The 7180-nt window shown below is 34.3% G+C and overlaps 1 pseudogene; it reads right to left on the minus strand.

Annotated features, from left to right (window-relative positions):
• Nucleotides 1-263: 263 nt before the first annotated feature.
• On the minus strand, nucleotides 264-428 carry LOC145297135 (U2 spliceosomal RNA; annotated as a pseudogene).
• Between the last annotated feature and the right edge of the window lie 6752 nt (nucleotides 429-7180).

Here is a 7180-nt window from a genome sequence, read left to right on the forward strand (position 1 = left end):
GTCATTTTTGGCCCCTTTTGAGCCCCTGCAGGCAAAACAGGATTTTTCGCAAAAAAAAAAAAAAAAAAAATTATTTTTACTATGCACATTTATATATTAAAATATAATTTGTGACAAAATTTCAGGAAAAACTAATGGACAGTTATCCGTCAATCATCCGGACTAACGGACAGACAGACCCATGGAAAACATAGGTCCCTCTCTGATAAATCGGGGGAAAAAAATGTTACTCCATGATCCTTGCTAAAAAAAAAAAAAATGTAAATGTGTTACAGACCGACCGATGAAGTGACTTGCATGCGACTAAAAATGCCTTAGCATGGAAGGATTTCCTCTCCCATTGCTAAGGAAAAGTTACAAACATAAGTATAGCATGCAGTAAGAACAGATACTACACTTTGATCTTGGCCAAAAGGCCAAAAAAGGGTATGTATTTGCTCCCCCACTGAGCAAATTAGGCACAAGGCCGATTTTTAATGTGAGAAGTGAAGAGGAAATGGGGACCAGCTCCCCGGGGAGTGTATGAAGAGTTGCCCCTACATTGACCAAGGTCTTATATGTGGGGTTGGTATTTATTTGCTCCCTCACCGAGCAAATTAGGCACAAGGCCGATTTTTAATGTGAGGAGTTAAGGGGAAATGAGGACCAGCTCCCCGGGGAGTAGGGGAGCTGGATAGTGACAATTTGTATGAAGGGTTTCCCCTACATTGACCAAGGTCTTATATGTGGGGATTGCACCCACATATGGTCTTTGCTGCAGTATCTGCCGGAACAGATACTACACTCTGATCTTTATATATAATTTATTTCGTGAAAATGAAAATTACAATCAAAATAAATCAATGTAAAATTAAAATAAATTAAAAGCAAAATTGAAATTCACAAAACAAATTTAGGCACAAGGCCTTTTGAGATCTGGGTGGGGGAGTGTTGCAGGGTCTTTGTTACTACAGTGAAAATGTACTCTTTGGCGACTTTACTCTTATCTGGTAACAGTTACCACAATACCTCATTCACTCTGTGGACACTAAACTAACTAATGAAAACCCCAGCGTTTTTGCAAAAAAGGATATATATATACAATTTCTGTATGTGTGTGTGCATTTTTTTTTTAAATGTGTGTGTGTGTGTGTGTGTGAAAAAAGTTCAATTCATTGGAAAATTACTTAAAAAGCTAAGAACAGCATGTATTTACAACAGACCTTAGATCTTAACCAAAAAGGCCAATCACAAACGTGTTACGGACAGACCGACCGACCAACCGACGGACCGACAGAGTGACTTATAGAGTCGCTTGCACGCGACTAAAAAGGATAAATAATGAGCTGATCTAAAATTATGGGAACTCAATTTCCAAAAGATGGACTTAAGTAACTGTTATTTCTTTAACTAATGTACTTTTGATTCCTCTACAAAGAAAACAAATATGTAAAAATAAACATTAGTCATATCAACTTTGCACAAATGCAATATTCCGATTCTGGTTGTTGAATACTCTTTGACTCTTTACTATGTATGCTCGCCAATATAGCATAAATAGATATTTAATTTCCTTCAATTCTTGTGTTAATTTCCGGCGATCTGGAAGTAAGATGCTAGCCTACGAAATCAACAGCAACTTTATGACTGGTTTCGAATCTCCCAACAAGCTGTAATTATCACTTCTTATACTACTGATGTTTGCATATGCATGAAACACTAGTGTCTACAGATATAAAATAATAATTATTTTTTCTAAAAAATGTTTTTTGTTTTTTACAAAGGAGCCACCATTTATCAAGCCTCAGAGGCCACTCGATGATAAGGTTCAATATATATATATATATATATATATATATATATATATATATATATATGTATATATATATATATATATATATATATATATATATATATATATATATGTACATATATATAAACATAATATAAACATAACGTTATAAATATAACAGCATGCCAAAGACAGACTGATTAAACTTAAGACAAATTTTGTAATGGAGATAAAAAAAGGAATATTGGTCTTACACACGACTAAAATGCTAGTTTTATTTTGGTGTCTTTAACCCACCCCTATTTTTGCTGATGAGGAAACTTTGTTTTTAAAGGACAAAACTTTTGTCAAGTTGTGGTCAATAATTATTGTCAATTTAAATAAAAGGAACATAAATTTTGAAACGATCGTACAATCTAGTGAATTTTTTTTGTTTTCCTTTTGAAACTGATTTTTAATTCAAAATGATGAATCGTTTTACTCAATATTATATATATATATATATATATATATATGTATATATATATAGGAGCAAACAGTTAATAAAACATGTTAAAAAACACTTTGAAAACGATTTAAAAACATTTAATCTGAAAAGGATATATATATATATATATATATATATATATATATATATATATATATATATATATATATATATATATATATATATATATATATATATAACATTGTTTTTAAGTGTTAAGCAATAGTTACTTCCTGGACTTATAATTCTGGAAAGATGAAACACTAATGATGGTAGGTAGTAAAAAAATGATTTTTTATAATTATAATTATTTCTGTTCCTTAAAGTATTGAGCACTATCTGTGAATGAAAAGGCAGTCAGTTGCCCTATATTGAACATCGTGACGTCCAGTCACTCGATCACTTTAGATCGACATTTATTAAAGTTTATCACTTTATAGATGTTTAAATTCACTTGAATATTGTTGCGGTTGATGGTGGCCTTGTGCCTATATTCCTTGCAAATGGAGAATCCCATAACTAGCGGGAATTTTGTCTTCCTGAACTGATTATTCAGGAAAGATGAAGCACTAGTGTCTAGAGTATTCATCTGTATGTACGTGTGTCTACCAGAAACCTCAAATATAGATTTTCTAAGCTAGACGTGAGCATTATACACACCAGGCGCCACATAATTCACTACCTCTGATCGATCTACAGAAAAACATAATGACTTGCAGAAGTCTGGTGATACCCTGGCGATGGCCGATGTTAACTCCTTGCTTGTATTTCCCCAAAACCCAAGTATTAATTTTAGTAATAAGAAATACTTGAGAAATACTGAAAAATACAAATAGTTCGGATGTGATTGGATCTCCCACCTCGGTTTCGATGCAATGGTCTTCATTGCAATACAACAAGGAATTGAGAGTTTTGGGGTTAATAAATATAAAACAATTGATGTCACAGGATCACATGTGAAAGCCAAGTAAAACATAAAAGGAAATTATAAACAGGAAAGGTTGACAAAAAAAAAAAAAAGGATAGATACAGACCTGGGCTAAAATGTTAAATATTAAAACGTCAATTTCTAAAAGTTGTTGGTTGTTGGTTACTTTTGTTTTACGGCAAATCCAGTGATTTTGAAGAAAAGTTTTTTAATAGAATATATTTGTGTTTGTTTTCAAGTCGGTTTGGAACCCTAACACGTATTACCACTCCGGGTAAGAGTGAACCTGTGAGTAATGGCAATTAAAGGGTGGCTCCAAACTCCCCAAAGCTCGCAAGCTGGGGCCTCACCATATAGTTTAAGGCCATATCCAGGACCTCTAAAAGTTGTCCAACACATGCTAGAGTGTAAAACGGACAGTAAACCGATGATGATGATGATGAGGCGTGGTGACTCATTAATAAATGAAATGAGATTTCTCAATAGTTTTTAATAATACTAAATATGATTGATAACATCAAATGTTCATTCAAATTCGACAACGCCGTTCATCATCATTCAACTGTCAAGCTATCCATCTCATCATGCCTTACCTTTATCGAGTATTAATTTGGATGAATCGTTAATAGAAATAGTTTTGAAATAGGTTACTTATGAAATTAGTTGATGCTGGCATCTTGATAGACTGATAGTGAATGCATTAGTAGATGTAAAAAAATGCGGTAGCAGAGTGAGGTGACATGGGAAAGCCAAGAAAGATACGGGGGGGCGTGATATGGATACACCATTGCGCGGACAGCTATATTTAAATACCGATCAGTGAGTGTTATGACGTCACGGTAAAAAAAAGACTATAAATAGGAGAGAGTATGTTTGAGAAGACGGTCACGTTAGAGATGTGGACGACGTTCGAGAGCATGTTCAAGAAGATGCTCCCATAAGAGACGTCACAACCCTAACGAGAAATCACATGTGGACGGGAGAATGACGAAATAAATGTCGTTGTTACGAAAAAATGAGTTTGCGACATAGACTGCAGACTGCATACAGTGTGTTGAGTCTACGTGTGTAAACGTGTACAACATTACGTGGATACCCTCGAGGGAAAGAGGGATGAATAAAGACTTGGCCAGACATAGGTTAGTTGGGAAGTAAATTTCTAAGAGCTGTTCAGCACATGCTAAACATATAAAACGCATGTTGGTTGGTTCTTTTTGTTTTACGGCATATCAACCCTTTTCAGGTTATGTAATGGCGAATCCAAAGATTTTGAAGAAAAATTTTTTTAATAGAATATATTTGTTGCTTTCAAGTCGGTTTCTATTTAACCCATAGTTGGGATCCTAACAGGTGATACCACTCCGGGTCAGTGTGGACCACGGAGCAATGGCAATTAAAGGGTGGCTGTACACTCCCCAAAGCCCGCAAGCTGGAACCTCACCCCTGGATATAGTTTAAGGTCATATCCAGGAGCAATAAAACAGATGTTAAATCGATTATGATGAGGATAATGATGATGATGATGATGATGATAATAATGGTGATGATGCTGACGATGATGATGACGACTGGAATCGAATTATGCTTTAATTCTGCTAACACAATAACACAGTTGTAAATTACGTGTAGATTCTAGAGTTCGACAATATGTAAATGAAGAATTCAGAGGTTACATCGGCTGAAACGATGTGAAAATTACATTCAAGATGAAAAGTTAAAATTTTGTCAGCGATCGGCAGATGAAACCGACACAGGGAATGTATATTTCATTTAGTGACCTATATTTGAATATATATATTATAATAAAATTAATAATCGTAAATTATGAATCAGTTTCAAAAAGAGAAACAAAAATTCATAATTTACAATTATAAATCTTTATCCTCATTATTTATATAGCTCTAGGATAAATACACCTACTGAGCTTATTATATATCTACAGTACTGTGAGCAGTGTTCCTTTAAATATTAATGCATTAAATTAAACTTTGCTCTTCTAGACTTCCGGTTTAACCCCCCCCTCTCTCTCTCTCTCTCTCTCTCTATATATATATATATATATATATATAAATATATATATATATTAGTATCAATCATTGGAATCAAATTATGTCTTAATGCCGGTGGAGTCTAAATGTCTGAGAAGCACCTCGAAGAACGGTTAGTTTGTATCAGTTTAGTCTGAAGTGGGAAATGAATTAAGATCACTGTCATTCGTGACATCTCTGATTGATGATGGAAACCCTGACAGAAAGACAAATACTAGTAATGATGAGACATTACCTATCTGCACAAAACTCAGTGCAGTCAATAAAGTGAATCGTAATCCATAGCAGATCACTGGGCTGGAATTATGCAAACACTACAAGAGCAATCTTCCAGTCAGATAGATTTTATTTCACAAGCAATAGGAACAACTAAGGCTGATTATATTAGAAACAGTTCAATAACCAATTATGATGTCTGGTTTTCTCTTTCTCTTTCGCCCACTCTCTTTCTACACACACACACACACACACACACACACACACACACACACACACACACACACATATATATATATATATATATATATATATAATGTATGTATGTATATAGTAACTGTATTGTTGTTGTCTCCTAGATGTCAATTCAATGAAACACCAGTGTTTATAAAATAGTGCTCAATTACAACTACAGCTGTATTATAGTATAAATTCCTTAATTTATACGAACAGGGTTAGATCCCACCAACATAGAATCTGGTTGTGAGATCGAGTTTGGTAGCAATATGAATACCCGACCACAAACACTGTGGTTTACTTGTGGGATCTAGTTTAAGTATAATCATGCAACTTAAAACAGCCATAGATGTTGGGAAACACATATCCATGGATAACTATTTTATCCATAATAAATCTATACATCTATAAAAGTCAAATTGTGTGTGTGTGTGTGTGTCTTTGTGTATACATTTCCCTACCAAACTACTCTGCCAATTTTCAGTCTACAGACTTGAGATTTGACAATGTCTGGTCTAAACATGTGGAATGTTACATAAAGTGTATTCATACACAGGAGAAGCTTTTTAATTCGGTATTTGGCCTAAAAGTTGGCTGCCAAGGGGTCAAAATTCAAAAGACTTGAACTTTTCGGTCTCTAGCAAACTATTCAGCCAATTTTGGGTCTAAACATTTGAAATTTTACATAAAAGGGTATTCAGACATCAAGATTTATAATCAGTTTTTTGATGAAAATTTGGCTGCCAAGAGGTCAAAGTGTCAATAGTTTACTACCTTTGCAGACTCTAGCTAACCTCTCCACCAATTTTGGGTCTAAACACTTGAAATTTTAGATGTAGGTTACCTAGACATGAGCAAACTTTTTAATATACATATACATATGCACATAAAGTTATGAAAGTACACAGGGCCTAAGCAAAGTCTGCCTTAACTGCTAGTATATATATATATATATATATATATATATATATATATATATATATATATATTTTTACATAGGCATCATCACTTATCAAGGTCAAGAGGCCACTCGAGGATAAGGGTTAAAGAGTGTACAGTAGAAATTAGACAATATAGTCACTGTTAGTAATGGAGATTCAGTAAATTTGTTAACTTATATGGAACGGCTCATCAAAAGCTTGTTTAGGTTAGACTTGAAGACAACCATATTGTAGTCAGCTGGAAAGCAGAAAAACGGAACACAATTCCATAGGCGTACAGTTCTAAGAAAGAAGCTTTGCTCATAGAATCTACGCTTATGTTTAGGCACAGATAAAGAGTGGGGGAAACTAGTGATAGTGTTTTCTGCTAGACGGGTGTTTCTTGTGATAGTTTGGCGAGGGGGGACCATAGAATGGAGCTCAGCCGAGCACCTGCCATGAAAATAATGATAAAGCAGAGACAAACTCGCAACATCTCTTCTGTGAAAAAGAGGTTGCAGGATAGAGAAAAGGACATCCCCTACAAGGCTACGAAGTCTATTTTGAACTCTA

The sequence above is a fragment of the Euprymna scolopes genome, chromosome 17, assembly GCF_053919585.1.
Source record: "Euprymna scolopes isolate OS-2025 chromosome 17, ASM5391958v1, whole genome shotgun sequence".
Lineage (NCBI taxonomy): Eukaryota > Metazoa > Mollusca > Cephalopoda > Sepiida > Sepiolidae > Euprymna > Euprymna scolopes.